This window comes from Paramisgurnus dabryanus, chromosome 8 (assembly GCF_030506205.2).
Source record: "Paramisgurnus dabryanus chromosome 8, PD_genome_1.1, whole genome shotgun sequence".
NCBI lineage: Eukaryota > Metazoa > Chordata > Actinopteri > Cypriniformes > Cobitidae > Paramisgurnus > Paramisgurnus dabryanus.
The window spans coordinates 6,793,883-6,810,936 of record NC_133344.1 but is presented as its reverse complement, the minus strand read 5'-3'; the positions used below and the strand labels follow the sequence as shown (position 1 = coordinate 6,810,936).

The 17,054-nt window shown below is 38.0% G+C and overlaps 1 pseudogene; it reads right to left on the bottom strand.

The window, feature by feature from the left end:
- LOC135771699 (uncharacterized) overlaps window positions 1-17,054 on the bottom strand; it is a 40,214-nt pseudogene that overhangs the window by 13,444 nt on the left and 9,716 nt on the right.

The following is a 17,054-nucleotide window of genomic DNA, read 5'->3' as shown; positions in this document are numbered from 1 at the left end:
ACATCACCACTTCTGGGCTTTTCAGAGAAAATGGAGAAACTGGTATCTGCTGGAACAAAGCTCTCCCACTCTATTGCTGCGAGTCCCCAAATATCAACCAAGAAACGGCGGGCTCCTCAACCACAAAAGCCTTCGGGCCCAGCCCGCCCTCCCCCTCCATCTCAGAGAGCACTCCGACCTCTGCCTCAACGTCAGGGATCACACCAGCCCTCATCTGCAAACAGCACTGGTAACTGATGTGTGTTGGGTTCCCGCTACGTCAGCAGTAACAATCATAAATATTTTAAGAACAAGCGGGCGCCCGATGTCCCTTTAGCTTTCCCTATCTCTGTCCTGACATGTGATAGAAAGATGAAGGCCGTCTCCAGCCGCACAGCAATTCTATCTAATCTACTGCCTATTATACGTCATTCTGAGATTGATACAGTTCCAAAACCAGTTACTGTTAAGTTAGCACTTCTGAACATCCGTTCACTAAAGAACAAATCCTTTTTAGTTAATGATCTTATCACCACTAACAACCAGGGGCCTCATTTATCAAGCGTGCGTACGAACAGAAGTGTGCGTAAAGTGTGCGTAGGAACAGTTTTACGCAAAGTGTGGAATTTATCAAATTGCACTTATACGTAGAAATGTGTGTAAATATACGCACACCTCGGAGTATGCGTACGCAGAGCATCTAGTGGTAGAATAGCGATACTACTCAGGACCGTCCATCCCCAGCGTTAAAAGAACACTTTGCCTATTTATTATCCACCCCAAGGTGTTAAAAATGATTACTGTTAATAAAGTAACTGCAAATCAGTGTTGAAGTTAATTAATGAAATTAGTGTCTAACCCTATATTAGAAAGCTCCGTCAAATGCTTGACAGTGGCTTATCTTGCATTATTGGAAGACTTTGCAAATCATCCATTCCGCCTGGAGCGCGTTTTCAGAGATCGCGCCGATGATGCTGGTTATGCGGCTGTCCAAGGTAAGTTCTGTCATTGTCACGTCGGTGTGCTGTGACGCGTTTTTTTTTTTTTTTTGGCTGATAATTTAATGTCAAACCACTTTTTTATTTCTAGAAGTGTTCTCCCAACGGAATTAAACTCACTGGTAACATGTTCCCATGCAGATTTGTTTTCTTTTGTTAGTCATTCCCCCCGTATTAAGTGAACCAAACAAATGTGTTAATAACCTCATCCACCAGTAACTCAATTTCTGTGTCTGTAAAGCTCCTCTTTTTCGCTCTCTTTGCCATTATTGCGATGAGGGAAAAAGCACAACCACGTGACTTATAACGGGAGGTGTTGTCACCATATATGGTTCATCGGAGGCGTTTCGGAATGCAAATGACCATGAACGTGCACGAGCATGGTGCTTAAGAACAAGTGGGATTTATCATCAAGGATTACTTACTGATGTGCGTACGAACCCCGTGCGCACGTTTGATAAATCCCGATTTTTTTGTACTTAGGCACATTCTAAATTTCATTCGTAGGTACAAATATAGAACATTTTCTACGCACTGTTGATAAATGAGGCCCCTGGACTTTATGTTTCTAAATGAAACTTGGTTAGATGACAGCTGCAGTGCTACAGTCCTCAATGAATCAGCCCCACCCAACTTTACCTTTATAAGTGTATGTAGAGCTGTTAGAAGGGGTGGAGGAATAGCTGCTTTATTCAAAGATGCCCTTCAATGCAAGCAAGTGTTACTTGGTGATTACCAGTCTTTTGAATATTTGTGTATTGCTCTAAAAGGTACACCACGCATTCTGTTTACAATTATTTATAGACCTCCCAAATACACCTCAGCATTTGTTGATGAATTCACAGAACTTTTGTCAACAATTTCCTCTGAATTTGATTATTTTGTTATTGCTGGAGATTTCAATATTCATATAGACAATTCAGAAAACAATACTGCAATTGAACTGTTAAATGTTTTAAACACTTTTGATCTGACCCAGCACGTGCAAGGTCCTACACACAATCGGGGACACACTCTTGATCTGCTCATTAGCAAGGGTCTAAACATTTCATCCACTGTAATCAAGGATGAAGCGCTATCTGACCATTCCTGTGTTTACTTTGATTTATTGATCTGTCCTGCCACTGATGCTAGATCTGTCTATATCAAAAAAAGGTTCATAAATGAGAACACCAGTGAGGTATTTATGAATGCTATGTCAATGTTGCCAAACATATCCGCAGACTCTGTTGATGTTCTCCTTGAAAACTTTAACATAAAAGTTAAAGATGCTATTGATGATATAGCTCCAGTAAAGGTCAGGATGATCACTGGCAGACGTAAAGCACCCTGGAGAAACACAACAGCAGTACAGCACATGAAAAGAACATGCAGAAAAGCTGAACGTATGCGGCGGAAAACAAAACTTGAAGTACATTATAGCAGTCTTCGTGCTTTCAATGTAGAACTAGGCACAGCTAGACAGACCTTCTTCTCCAATATTATAAATAACAACATAAACCACACTCGCACTCTTTTTGCTACTGTAGAGAGACTAACAAACCCCCCAAATCAAGTTCCTAGTGAAATGCTCTCTGACAACAAATGCAATGAGTTTGCTAAGTTTTTCTCTGAGAAGATCAGTAATATCAGAATGGCAATCAATACGACCTCAAATTGTACTGTGGTCAGTCAGATATCATTGCAACAACCTCAGAAATTAGCCATTCACTCAGAATTTGACATAATTGATATAAAAACCTTGGAAGAAACAGTACAACATCTTAAAGCATCAACTTGCAGCCTTGACACTCTCCCCACATCTTTTCTCAAAAAGGTGCTTAACTGCTTAGAAACTGACCTCTTAAAAATAGTAAACACCTCTCTGATCACAGGCACTTTTCCAGAGTCATTAAAAACAGCAGTTGTTAAGCCTCTTCTAAAAAAGAGTAACCTAGACAAAACCATACTTAGCAACTACAGACCTATCTCAAATCTTCCGTTTATAAGCAAGATCATTGAAAAGGTTGTTTTCAATCAGCTGAACAAATTCTTAAACTCAAATGGCTATCTGGACAACTTTCAATCTGGTTTCCGTCAGCATCACAGCACAGAGACAGTGCTCATAAAGATAATAAATGATATTCGCTTAAACTCTAAATCAGGTAAAATATCAGTGCTGGTGCTACTAGATCTTAGTGCTGCCTTTGACACAGTAGATCACACCATACTCTTACATAGACTGGAAAACTGGGTAGGGCTCTCTGGGATGGTTCTCAAATGGTTTAAAACATACCTCGTAACATCGTAACGTAATCTAATTAATGCTATTATTTTGGCAAGGTGTTATAATTGCTGTAAAAATATATAAATGCTGCGGTGACTGCGTCCTTTCAATGCTGGAGGATTACGTCAATGGCTTGTGTTTATTGGCTGGGCGCATTTAGCTTACGAACTAACAATTGGATGCCAGTCTCATTAATATGAGGATCAGCATTCAGGAGGTGATTTGCATTGACTATTTATGGTTAAAAATGGGCGTGTATAGGGCAGGATGTGAGGCAGATTCACGTACGCACATTTTAGGTGATTTGTGATTTATAAAAGGAATATTGATTGCTGGTGTGCATACGCTATTTTTGGCTTTTAAGCGTACGTAAACTTTTAGTAAGGATCCTACGCACAGTTTTATAAATGAGGCCCCAGACCAGAGTGTTATTGTGTGTAACACAACGTAACATCACGTTTAAAAGTAAGTCATGATTGGTGTCTGTCAGACACAGTGGCGGCTATTTTCGTTGTTTTACTAACGTGACATTTATATACACAATAGCATATCCGAGTGGTGTTCCGATTAATGGGAGTGGCTTGCAGAGCTGTGCACTGTGGTGCATTGTGGGAGTTGTAGTTTTCCATACAAATGTGCCCTAAAGTCACGTTCTGTTAGCCTAGAAATCTAGACGCACCCTAGCGGCCGCAAAATATATTTGCTGCCAGGGTTTAGTCTAGGCACTCACAATACACTTAACCGGTCCAAAAACCAAAATTTGGTCAGGCCAATCACATCGTGTGTAGCGTCTGTGGGGCGGGCTTAACATGATGACGACAGAGCTGCAACGGTTCCTAGTACTTGAAAACAGAGAATGGCTGCTGCTGCTGGCGAACAGCTATCTTTTGAAGCGGCTTTGGCCGCGACTCTGGAGGACTTAGACTTATGTTTTTCTTTGAGAGAAGAGCAAATAAACCCTACTGAAGTCCTTTTTAAGCAAGAAAGATGTGTTTGGAGTTTTGCCGACTGGTTATGGTAACTACGTCACCTTCTTCGTTGCTCTGATCCGTCATAGCGCTATCCTATTGCGTGCAGAGGCATTTTGAGGGACAACCTTATATCCCGCCCCTTGCATTGAGCCGTTTGTGTGAAGAGTTGCCAGACCTTACATCTTGATGTAGGTCTGGCTAACCAGGCTAACGTTCTGTCCTTTCTCGGTCAAAAAGGCACAAAATTCTAAATTTATGTTACATATCGACTACAAATATGACCCACTTTCAATAAAGATGAATGTTTCTATGGATTAAATGACCATTTAAGCAAACGCCATCTCACACTGAGGGTTTATCATCTGTATGGAGTCTCTTGTGCTTAACTAAGTTTGACTGATGACTAAAACTCTTCCCACAGACACTACAGTGATGAGGTTTCTCTCCTGTATGAACTCTCAGATGAACTTTTAAATGAGATGAATAAGAGAAGCTCTTCCCACAATGAGTGCAGACGTAAGGTTTCTCTCCAGTATGAACTCTTTGATGAACTATTAAATGAGATGAAATACAGAAGCTCTTCCCACAATGAGCACAGACGTAAGGTTTCTCTCCAGTATGAACTCTTTGATGAACTATTAAATGAGATGAATTAGAGAAGCTCTTCCCACAGTGAGCGCAGACGTAAGGTTTCTCTCCAGTATGAACTCTTTGATGAACTATTAAATGAGATGAATTACAGAAGCTTTTCCCACAATGAGCACAGACGTAAGATTTCTCTCCAGTATGAACTCTCTGATGGACTTGTAAGTAACGTGACTGAGCAAACGTCTTGTCACACTGAGAGCATTTGAAAGGTTTTTCACCTGTATGAACTCTCTGGTGCTTTAGTAATGAAGCCCGTTCATTGAAACTCTTCCCACAGAAACTACAGTGATAAGGTTTCTCTCCCGTATGAACTCTCTGATGGGATTTGAAGTGACTTGACTGAGAAAAAGTCTTGTCACACTGAGAGCATTTGTAAGGTTTTTCTCCTGTGTGAAGTCTCTGATGAATTTTAAGAGTGTGTTTGGTTCTGAAGTATTTTCCACATTCAGTGCAGTTGAAAGGCTTTTCACCACTGTGTGTCATCATGTGAATATTTAGTTTAGAGGGAGAAATACAAATCTTCCCACACTGCTCACAGTGAAACTGCTTCTTCTTCTTCTCTCTGTGGTCTTCTGAAGGAAGTTTCTTCTCTTGTAAGGTAGTAAAGCTGATCTCAGATCTGGTGAAGAGTTTCTGTTCTGTGTGTTTTCTCTCATGTCTCTCTAAATGTCTCTGTGAGCTGAATGTCTTTCCACAGGTGATGCAGGAAAGAGTTTGTGCTGTCAGTCGCTCTTTTGATGTTAAGGACGTTATTTCTATATCCAAACATGAATCACTCTTCACATCTGAAAGAAACATGAAACAATTAAATTGTCTTTTTACTCTTATTTACATAAAGAAGGATGAAGAATTGAGATTCTGTATCTTTTTCTAGATTCACACATATAGACAGAAGACAGGTGTCAGTCCTGCTATTACAGCTGGGTCATTGCACATCAAATAAAGCAAAATTTGAGACGTTCACAATCCTTGTTGCATAATATTATGATGACACTTCTAAAATGAGATTAAGTCTTTTTAAGGGGATAATTCACCCCAAAATAAAGCAATAAGCCACAGTGTGTGGTATCACACATTTTAAAATTTTTAAGGTGCTTTATTAAAGGTGCAGTGTGTAAATTTTAGCGGCATCTAGTGGTGAGGTTGCAAATTGCAACCAACGGTTCAGTCCACTGCTCACCCCCCACTTTTAAAACGCATAGAGAAGCTACGGTAGCCGCCACCGGGAAAACATGTCATCATTGGAGACAACTCAGTAAAAAAGTTTGTCCGTTAAGGGCTTCTGTAGAAACTGGCGGCACAAAATGGCGACTTCCACGTAAGGGACCCTTGGTGTATGTAGATAAAAAAAGTCTCATTCTAAGGTAATAAAGACATAATGGTTCATTACAAAAAGGTCTTTATACACCTCTAATGATATAGTTTTGTATATTAATTAACATTTCTGTCAAGAGATCCTTCTAAAAATTACACACTGCACCTTTAAGAAATATTTCAAATTCACATATCACAGCAAAATCGTGGGTGGTACGCATATATCCACCAGCAGAGTAGAGCCCTGCGTGAGACTGTTTTTTTAAACCCGCTCCCGCCCGCACCCGCTGAATTTATGACCAGTCCCGCCCGCTCCCGCGGATTTTCTCAGAGCTTGTGAAAACTGTACACAAATGCATGCTCATACAAAACATTGGTTCAGATTAACATCCAGAATAACAGACTTTCAACACTATTGTGTTTAAAATTAGAGATGTGCACGAATGGTCGAATATTTGATCTGCAATAATAATTCTAATGGAAAAGATGCTATTGGAATATTAGTTTGTTTTTTATGCGCCACCGCACTGACCGCATTTAATGTTTTCACTTCATGTATTGTCTTTTACAGTCTTTAATGGAAATATACATCAAATATAAATTGCATATACATGAATTTTTTTTGTTTGTATGTCTGATTGTTTTGGCAATTCGGATCGCAGACTAATTTAAGTATTTAGAGTTTTAACACCGGGTTGTCTGTTTTTGTCCACCGGCTCAGGTTTAATTTAGACGTGCTTCTCCGCCGCATCAGCGCGCATCATCAGAGATTTGTTAGCTTCTTGTTATGGCTTATTTTATTTTGTTATTACAGCTTAATGAGACAGACATGGAAAACTAAACGGTGACCATTTATTATATGCGGTGCTCTATATGGAAAATGAAGCGGAACTGCAAATGCCTGTTTAAGCAGAGTTTTTCTCTGCTGGCATTAAGAACAGGCTTTCACCGGAGCAAGTAGGCTAAATATGGTTGTCTTTCTTCATAAAAACATGTCAAACCAAATAAAGAAGATATTCAAATGCCGACCGTGCAGTCTGTTATAGCCTATGTTTTTTCGTTCGCTCCGGGCTCTTACTTGGTGTTTCGAGTTTGATAGCGTACTTTGTCATGTCCTCAAACTTTCAACTTTGCTTGCGTTTGGGGTTAGAGTATAATATTTGCTATACTATAAGTTCTGTAAGATCAAACAGTACTGAATTCGTACTAACGACCGCATTACCAAGGATTTGACTCAGCCTTCGCTCCGCGTGGGGTTTTACACTGTTAAAATGACATAATTTTTTAAGCAGTGTTTTGTAACATTACCTTTAAAACAAAACCTCAGTTTCAAATGTATACTGCATGATACACAAGCACTAAATGATTAATTAAACAAACAAACAGTTTAACTGTTAACAACCTGATTTGTCACTAGTGCTCACCAGTTCTTCCAGACGCGAGGCACATAGTGTATAACAGCATTGGGCATGTGCTCCCCGAAGTTGCCACGGTATGTCCCACATAATGTTTAGCTTCATTTTCTTTTCAACTTCATGTGTTGACCCCATTTCTATTACATGCAAAATCCCACCGGGACCCACGGGTCCCCCGCAAAAACATTCTGACCGCCCACTCCCGCCCGCAGCAAAGGTGAACCCGCCCGCTCCCGCGAGATTTGCGTTGGGTCCCGCGGGAGTCCCGTCCCAATGCAGCCCTCTACAGCAGAGTACCTTTAACACTGGCGATAAAGCAAAACAACTTAAGCTAACAAAATGAATAAATGCTATTAAGAAAATAAATTATTGAAACAGCATAGAAACTACAAGTTTGTTTTAACAGATTAGAATATATTTAAATATACAGTCATCAGGATGAACTCACAAAAAAAAAATTCCAATGGCGTTTAATGAACATATGCACTGAAAACTTCCACAGCTTTGTCAGACCACTGAGAAATATTGTGTAATCTGAGCTAAAACAGCAAGTAACATACTGTAATTACCAGCTAAAATGGTTCAAAAGAATGGACAAAAATTAAAAGTTGATTTAGCACTTTAGGATTAACAGTGGCACTTATACCCACAAACATCTCCTCCTAATGATGACATTAATCTGCTTAGCCTAGTAGCCTACATGACAAAATAAGTTGTGCATTACCTACAGCAGTTAGACAATTATACTGCAGTAAATTATCTGTTGCAAAACAATGTAACTGGAATGTAAGTTGGAATAAAGCCATTTTAACATTTTCATCTCTCTAATGTATAACCTCACTCTTTTTTTTTAGATGTGTTTAGATGTGCTTAATTTTGCTTAGTAGACTGACTTGTTAACATCTTAAACAACCTACAGGGAACGTTCTGTGTTTACTGGGCTCCCAGCTTTTATCAAAAATATCTAAAAATGTCTTCTGAAGAGAATCAGAGCACTTTGGGGTTTAGAACGACACAGGATTTATCATTTTGGGGTGAACTAACCCTTTAAGCCTACGTCATGCCTGTTGCTCAATAAGTAATAAAGATATCCTAAACACCTTTAGTACTTAATTTTTTTGGTCTTTTGATTAGTGAGTTTGAGACTGAAAAAACACAACAATAATTAAGGAGACATACCTGATGGAATAAAATCATCCTCTTCCTCAGTGCGATCTTCCTCTTCTGTGGGTTCAGTTTTGATTTCTGTGGGTTCCGTTTTGATTTCTGTGGGTTCAGTTTTGATTTCTGTGGGTTCAGTTTTAATCTTCATCATGAGGTTCGTGCAGTCGATGAGTTTAACTGAACACATCTTCAGTTTGGTCTGCAGGATCTGCTGCTGTTCTCCAGCATTACAGACAGAATCCAGAGACTCTGTGGAGGTTTGATCCTCCTGTAAGCTCTGTTTACTGTCACACACTGTAGTGTCCTGAGTGTCTGTGGGCTTTGACTCAGTATAACAGAGTAAAGTCAGACTGAGATCGGAGTCCTGTGTGTGTCTGGATTTCTCTTCAGAGAGTTTAGAGTCCAGCAGTGGCTGTGGTGTGCGGCTCTGATCTCTGCTCATCCACACTGAATCCAGACTCCCATCATCAGTCACATACACTGAAGATTCACAACAATCCACATCCTGACAACACAACACACACAGACAGTAAGATTCGAAATGATTTGATGTTGTCTGATTCAGGTAAATGATGTTTAAGCTGTACAAACCTCTCGTAACCTCTTGTCTCCAGTAACGCCACCTCTATCTTCAGCTGAGAGATTTCTGTGATGATTTCAAATCATCAATATATCCAGCATGGACAGATCAGTTCCTACTCGACGTCTCAACACTTAAATACACAAAGACAAGACTCTGTTTACACTCAATGAAACACGCAAGAGAGAAAAACACTGAGGATACACAAACACGCGCGTTCTTTCTTTCTTTCTTTAGTGAGTTTATCTGTGGACTAAAGAGCTGCAGCGCCTCCTGCTGTACTGGAGAGAGAAGACGCTCACTGCTTTACAATGGATTTAGTAAAATAAGTATGCGTCTTAATTATGGCCAGAAATCATCACAAACTATTGTAAAAAGTAATGACTAAATGAAAAGAAGGGGTGGGAAAATAATTGCTGAAGAATAAAGACAGAACATCCAGCTTTTAAAGTAAAAAAGATGACATCGTAGGACAAAGAGATTATGATCAGATTAAAAATACGAACACAAAAGTTTTTACAACATTGTATTTTAATTGTAATTAGGAAATGTTGCAGCACAACATTTTATAAAAGTTTTAAAAACCACACCCTAAATTAAAAAAAAATGCCCGGTATGCCCAATTACCAATCCTGCCTACCATTATAAAACAAAACACTATTATTAAAGCTGAGATAAATTTAAACCACTGTATACACTGGTTGTATTTTGGTATGGTCATGACGTTCTTTAATCGTCTTTCCAACATTATGATTATGTTATTTTAACACCTAAATAAAAGGTCTAACAAATGTTGCATTTTAGTCTGGTTTTGTTTTCGTAGTGAACACATCAGTAGTCTTTATTGCAAAAAGCGATCTTTAAATCAGAACATAGTGCCCAAGTCTGACTAACAGCCCTTCATTGGATTTATAGACATTTTAGCAGGCCGTCCCCTAAACTGAAAACAAAGTACTCAACTTTAAAAGCACTGAACATCAAAACATTAAAAGGAAGTAACCCTGCCACTCCCAATCCTTCAGTTTCACCAACCCTTAATCCCATCAACATTACCATCTCACCCACTGTCTCACTCTGACCATTTTATTATGAAAGAAATGTGTTCACACCTTAGGCTTACCATTCACCATTGACTCAGACCCTTGGCCCAAGCATAAACAAATAGCCATCAACTCAAACAAGGGTCACATTTACCTGGATAATTTTTCATATTAAGATGAGACAGGAACCACAGATGTACTGCTTTATTGTTTTGTGTCTGTTTTATAGAAATAAGGCCAACATAAAGCTTTAAGTTTGTCATCCAGGAGTTTATACATTTGTATATGAGAGATGACACAGCAACAGATGGAAGAGTAGGAGATGAAGCAAAGATGATGATGATGAGACGACAGGAGCTTTTTTGTTGATTGCACCATAATATTTAATTCTGTGTAACTGGAACCTGTTGTACACAAACGTGGACAATTACACTGCTTCATGTTCAAAGAAAAATATTTGGTTATTATATTTATTGGTTCTTCCTAACCCCAAAATAGCTGGAAGAAATCTAAAAAAAAGACAAACCAAGGTCTCAGGAGGATAAAATAAGCCAATTTTCTAATGATTTCTAACACATTTTGATTTTTGAGATACAAGTAAAGTGATTTTCAGTCCTATTCAGCTATTGGGCAGTTCTTCTTTATAGACAAATGTATTTATTTATTGACACATTATTGAAATAGCCATTGGACAATTACCTTTTGTTTTATGTGATGCTCAACTATTTTCATTTTCATGGATAAAGATTTCACACCTCTTATAAATATGTTTACATCGCCATAGAACTATAACATAACCCGTGTTGGGAAAAGTTACTTTTAAAAGCAATGCATTACAATAATAAGTTGCTTTTAATGGAAAGTACGGTTTATGTTACTTTTAATTTACTTTTGCATTACTTTTTCTTACTTTGCAGGTGTTTTTATGACTGAGAAGTTCAGCATTCAATTGCATATTTCCATCGCAAAAATGTCAAGCTCTGTTCTGCCATCTCCATTTCTGACTGAAACTGTTCACGCATAAAGTGTGTAATACGTTCATTTTAATGCAGTAATTTTTTTTATTTATCTAATTAATTAAACTGAAAAGTACCTCGCATTACTTTTTTAAAAAAGTAACTCAAATATTAATGTGTGCATTTATAAAGTAATGGGTTACTTTAATCATTACTTCATAAAAGTAATATTATTACGTTATAACAGCGGTTATAACAATGCGTTACCCCCAACACTGAATATTAAAAACTTAACGTTATGTTTACAGACACGCTTTATTTATCATCACTCTGTAAGGTTTACTGTTGCTTTTTGATCTGATATTGTCTTGTCTCGTCATCACTCATGTGCATCACACATACATTTCAAGAGTAACACCACGGACAGAGCAAACATCTTTTTCTTTTCATCTTGTCTTCCATCACGCAAACCGCCGCCTTGATTCTTTTCATTATGTTTGTTGTATGATGATGCGACTCCTGTCTCCAGTCAGATTAAAGTGACTTCCTCTTTACGGTAAAGCAGTTGTAATTGTGTAACGTTAGATCCAGGCATTTTAAAGCAACACTATGTAGTTTCCATGTAAAAATGACTAACAGCTCCCCCATGTGGTTGAAAAGCGCAACAGTGCCTGGTATCAGACACTCTTCTGCAGGCAGGGGGAGGGGCGGGGCTGTGTTTCCTACCCTCCACCAACACTTTCAGAGTGTGCTTGTAGCAGCTAGGAGGCTGCTCAGGTTGCAGCAACAGTAAAATTTGTCCAGTTAAAAGTTGTTCTATCACTGAAATAATTTTAGAGGCATTATTTAAAGGTAAAAAACTACATAGTGTTGCTTTAAGGGCAGGGTTTACTGAAGCGCTGCCGCCCTATTGGCTTGACAGTGGCCTTTGTCAGATTTTCCTAATTTGGCTGCTCAGTGTTAGTGCGTAGGCACAAAACCGGGCTAAAAACGTGCGCACGCCACTTCCCACGCAAAGGTTGTGATCTATAAATTAAAAAATGACGGCATAATGTGCGCACCTGTAAGCAAACTCTGACCCATGCGTACGCACATTCTGGAGACAATTAATGGGAATTAATGGGAATGGCGACACAGATGACGAGAAAGTGAACTGAAATCAGATTAAAGTAAATATGACGGGATGTAACGATTCAATCACAATTCAATCGCGGTCCCCATTAAAAATACCTGTCTGAAATCGATTCTGAATCGCAAGGCTGCGATTCTTTGCTTTATGCACAGCTTGTGCATGTACTACGGCATTTGGTCAGTAGGAAGTCCTTATCAATCTAAAATCATTATGAGTCGGAGTCGTTTATAACGTGCATTTAAAAAAGCAACACTCGTTAAGCAAAATCATTCAAAATATTCTTTATTATCATGAAAATACCTGAAACAATTTGAAGAACAGCGTATAAATATTCCTGTGTAGACATTTCCTGGAATAGTGTTTGCAATGATACTTCTTGTGTGGCACAAAGGGAGTTTCTGCATGAGAGCGCCCCCTGGCGTTCGGATGTGCCGTGATTTCACCGTAATTCTTTCGAATTCATTCACTGAGAAAACGCGCATTTGCACGGTTAATCGTTACACCCCTAGTATTGATAACACACACACACATTTAATTTCACTATCATACGTTAGATCCACGTTATCATGAAGATTAAATCCAGCAGTGTTATTTGCAAGTGTACTGAGTGATAATTGTTTCATATAGCCCTACATCTTGTAAAATTCGATCTTAAATCAAAAATAATTTTAAATATTTAATCAGCGCTGTCTAAAGGTCACGGTGTCCACTACGGTAGCGCAATATGAACCGACAAATGGATGGCATCAAATATCCATTAAATAGCTGCAGAACACAGTGTAAATAAACAAAAATTATCCTTAATTAATATGCATTTTTATCATCAAATATCAAAGTGTGAAAATACAGCCATCACGCTCCTGGACAACCGTTTCTCTCTATTATCATTATAATAGTCCTAAATATGATGTGAAAACCTGCATGAAGAAACATGCGTTCGCCTATTATATTAAAATAAATATTTACTCTCACGTGTACAAGTTAATGCAAGTCTGATAGGTAAAAGGAAATTACTATTTATGTTTTATATTTAAATGATTCATTTTTTTATATGTCTGCTTTTTGTATAGCAGAGGAGAATGCTCATGCTGCTGGAGAACAGTCTGCATATATCAGACGCGTGCACAAAAGAAGCAGAAAACACACATCTATTTTATTTTAGTGATACCTCTAATTAATGCTGTTATTTTGGCAAGGTGTTACAGTATATAATTGCTGTAAAAATATATAAATGCTGCGGTGACTGCGTCCTTTCAATGCTGGAGGATTATGACAATGGCTTGTGTTTATTGGCTGGGCGCATTTAGCTTACGAACTAACAATTGGATGCCAGTCTCATTAATATGAGGATCAGCATTCAGGAGGTGATTTGCATTGACTATTTATGGTTAAAAATGGGCGTGTATAGGGCAGGATGTGAGGCAGATTCACGTACGCACATTTCAGGTGATTTGTGATTTATAAAAGGAATATTGATTGCTGGTGTGCGTACGCTATTTTTGGCTTTTAAGCGTACGTAAACTTTTAGTAAGGATCCTACGCACAGTTTTATAAATGAGGCCCCAGACCAGAGTGTTATTGTGTGTAACACAACGTAACATCACGTTTAAAAAGTCATGATTGGTGTCTGTCAGACACAGTGGCGGCTATTTTCGTCGTTTTACTTACGTGGCATTTATATACACAATAGCATATCTGAGAGGTGTTCCGATTAATGGGAGTGGCTTGCAGAGCTGTGCACTGTGGTGCATTGTGGGAGTTGTAGTTTTCCATACATGTGCCCTAAAGTAACATTCTGTCTTTTCTCGGTCAAATAGGCACAAAATTCTAAATATATGATACATATCGACTACAAATATGACCCACTTTCAATAAAGATGAATGTTTCTATCTGTTAGAAAGGCTGCGTTCTGTGCGCATGCGCACTTTTCCATTAGTGGTCGTCAGGGAGATTTATTCAGCAGCAGATGCGAGCGGGACTGTATGTGTGCAAAGTGTGCGTGAATACGCAAAAGTAAGTTATCTGTCTTTTCAGTAGATAATCAATGTTAGTTCAGGAGTTTGTAAAGTATTCATTCAATGTTATTCTGTATCTGAAATATAAGTATTAGGTGTTATTTAAGCTGTTTGTCGCGGGCTTTTGACAATATGTAAATGTGCCAATTATGTTCAGTATTACTTGCTATTATTGTATATATCTGGTAAGCATCGTTTGATTTGTATGTATATATGTGTGATTATCACATTAATAATGTAAATGCTTGCCATTTGATCTTTATCTAAGCAATATTTCTGGTTTATATTCAGTTCGTTTAATTTACCTCAGAAATAAGTTTCGGTTTCAGTGTTTTGCCGTTTCTGACCAACAGGTGGTAGTATTGAGTAATAATTATAATGCCTGTATGTTCATTTCTGTGAATTATTCTCATTTAGAGGTTTTATTGAGAGATTTACAACTGTTGTGAAGTAATGTCTGTGCTATAATATTTAAGAAACATTTGTTAATATATATCTTTATTTCTTTCCTTTGTAGACCACACATAAACACACATTAAACTCCTATACACGCTTGTGACCTGTAACTCTGTGCACTGCTGTGTTGTGAAATACTAAAGAATGACAAATTAAACCCTATTGCATGAAACTAATGGAATTCAGTGTGTTCTAACCGACACCCCATAAAGGAAAGCTAATTTAAAACTTCACCTTACATAGAGAAGAACCTTTTTCAGTCCTGCAATCGAATACTATCGATGAAATGACCATTTAAGCAAACGTCATCTCACACTGAGGGTTTATCATTTGTATGGAGTCTCTTGTGCTTAAGTAAGTTTGACTGATGACTAAAACTCTTCCCACAGACACTACAGTGATAAGGTTTCTCTCCTGTATGAACTCTTAGATGAACTCTTAAATGAGATGAATTAGAGAAGCTCTTCCCACAATGAGTGCAGACGTAAGGTTTCTCTCCAGTATGAACTCTCTGATGAACTATTAAATAAGATGAATTAGAGAAGCTCTTCCCACAGAGACTACAGTAATAAGCTTTCTCTCCAGTATGAAGTCTCTGATGGGCTTTTAAGTTAGTTGAAAAAGTAAACGTCATGTCACATTGAGAGCATTTGTAAGGTTTTTCACCTGTATGGAGTCTCTTGTGTTTAAGTAAGTTTGACTGGTTACTAAAACTCTTCTCACAGAAACTACAGTGATAAGGTTTTTCTCCTGTGTGAAGTCTTTGATGAACTTTAAGGTGGTCTTTGGTTTTGAAGTATTTTCCACATTCAGTGCAGTTGAAAGGTTTTTCACCGCTGTGTATCCTCATGTGAACATTAAGATTATAGGAAGAGACACAAATCCCCCACACTGCTCACAGTGAAACTGCTTCTTCTTCTTCTCTCTGTGGTCTTCTGAATGAAGTTTCTTCTCTTGTAAGGTAGTAAAGCTGATCTCAGATCTGGTGAAGAGTTTCTGTTCTGTGTGTTTTCTCTCATGTCTCTCTAAAAGTCTCTGTGAGCTGAATGTCTTTCCACAGGTGATGCAGGAAAGAGTTTGTGCTGTCAGTCGCTCTTTTGATGTTGAGGACGTTATTTCTATATCCAAACATGAATCACTCTTCACATCTGAAAGAAACATGAAACAATTAAATTGTCATTTTACTCTTATTTACACAAAGAAGGATGAAGAATTGAGATTCTGTATCTTTTTTCTAGATTCACACATATAGACAGAAGACGGGTGTCCGTCCTTTCTTTACAGCTGGGTCATTGCACATCAAATAAACTTTTGAGACGTTCACAATCCTTGTTGCATAATATTATGATGACACTTCTAAAATGAGATTAAGTCTTTTTAAGGGTATAATTCACCCCAAAATAAAGCAATAAGCCACAGTGTTTGGTATCACACATTTTAAAAGTTTTAAGGTGTTTTATTAAGAAATATTTCAAATTCACATATCACAGCAAAATCGTGGGTGGTACGCATATATATCCACCAGGAGTGTACATTTAACACTGGCGATAAAGCAAAACAACCTAAGCTAACAAAATGAATAAACGCTATAAGAAAATCAATTATTGGAACAGCATAGAAACTACAAGTTTGTTTTAACAGATTAGAATATATTTAAATATACAGTCATCAGGATAAACGCACAAAAAACAATTTTCCAATGGGGTTTAATGAACACATGCACTGAAAACTTCCACAGCTTTGTCAGACCACTGAGAAATATTGTGTAATCTGAGCTAAAACAGCAAGTAACATACTGTAATTACCAGCTAAAATGGTTCAAAAGAATGGACAAAAATTAAAAGTTGATTTAGCACTTTAGGATTAACAGTGGCACTTATACCCACAAACATCTCCTCCTAATGATGACATTAATCTGCTTAGCCTAGTAGCCTACATGACAAAATAAGTTGTGCATTACCTACAGCAGTTAGACAATTATACTGCAGTAAATTATCTGTTGCAAAACAATGTAACTGAAGTTGGAATAAAGAACATTTTAACATTTTCATCTCTCTAATGTATAACCTCACTCTTTTTTTTTAAGATGTGTTTAGATGTGCTTAATTTTGCTTAGTAT